A 1,114-nucleotide genomic window follows, 5' to 3' on the forward strand; every position below is an offset into this window, starting at 1 on the left:
GGTTATAAATGTTATACTTCTGCGTGACTAAAGAACTGTTTCAGTCTCCAGTGTTTAATCATTTGCAGAAATGTGACATTTTTTAATTGTTGCGGTGGAACTTCTATTTGCAAATTTCCTGCATGGGCTTATTTTATCCTAAAGAATCTGTGACTCTTAAAAAAATAAAAAAACGCACCAAGTACTAGCACCTCCTGTGCAGTTGTCCCCTGATTTATCACAAGGTCGGTGGCCCACTGCTGTATATGTGTCTCCTTTCCATTAGTTCTGCCTTAGAGCCCAGCAGAAAAAGATAAAAAAGCAGATGTACCTCCTCACTAAAGGTTGACGCATGAATTGCAGAAATTGTCTCACAGCTGTGACAGGACTCCCATGAGTTTCCCATTATCTTCAATGAGCTGATGCTTTCAAACTCAGCCAGCTTCCCTGCTCCGACTAGGCGACTGAGAGGAAGATGAGAAAGTAGGAGACAGTAATGTAGTCAAGAACTACTTTGACCATATTAGGTGCAGTTATTTGAAATATTCTGCCCACACAGTCCACCAGGAGCGCTGTGGGAATGAGAGGTATCAACATGCTATTTTAAAGGCCTGATGCCGAACAGCAGTTTGTCACAAATAAGGAATGACATGACTTATGTTTGACTTACCAAGGTTGGTTTTAGTCGATAGCAAGGCCTTGGGCTGCATGTTTCCTTGCAAAAACACAAAAGGAAAGTCTCAGTTCTTCCCTCAAACTCCAAATCAGATTGTTGTTATCACAAACAGCTGAAAGCTGGGAGATGGCGGAATTCTCTCTTCTTGCACCTGCCAGAGTAAGCTGCCATCAGGAAAATGATCTGACGGGTATTACCTGAGATCTGTGCCTCATCCAATGAGATGGGAATCCTCACATCCTTGGCTCTGTGCAGTCCCTGTCAGAATTTCATTAAAGCCCAGAGTGATGGAATAAAAAGAGTGAAACAAATTCAATGAGGGGGTATTATGTCGACTAAATTAATCAAATTTGCTGAAAACCTGATGATATAACAACCAAGATAAGATCTTTGATTTTAGTACACACACCAAGGCTGGTAGTTTCAACTTATGTCAAAAAGAACCTGTCACGGCCACAT

General features: G+C 41.5%; 1 long non-coding RNA gene across 1 annotated transcript; it reads right to left on the bottom strand.

The window, feature by feature from the left end:
- Nucleotides 1–226: 226 nt before the first annotated feature.
- On the bottom strand, nucleotides 227–757 carry LOC115251318 (uncharacterized). Its single transcript, XR_003889886.1, has 3 exons — nucleotides 650–757; nucleotides 355–443; nucleotides 227–271 (listed from the first exon to the last, which is right to left on the bottom strand). It is a non-coding gene; the product is annotated as an uncharacterized lncRNA (long non-coding RNA).
- Between the last annotated feature and the right edge of the window lie 357 nt (nucleotides 758–1,114).

Source organism: Takifugu rubripes, chromosome 10, assembly GCF_901000725.2.
Source record: "Takifugu rubripes chromosome 10, fTakRub1.2, whole genome shotgun sequence".
Classification (NCBI taxonomy): Eukaryota; Metazoa; Chordata; class Actinopteri; order Tetraodontiformes; family Tetraodontidae; genus Takifugu; species Takifugu rubripes.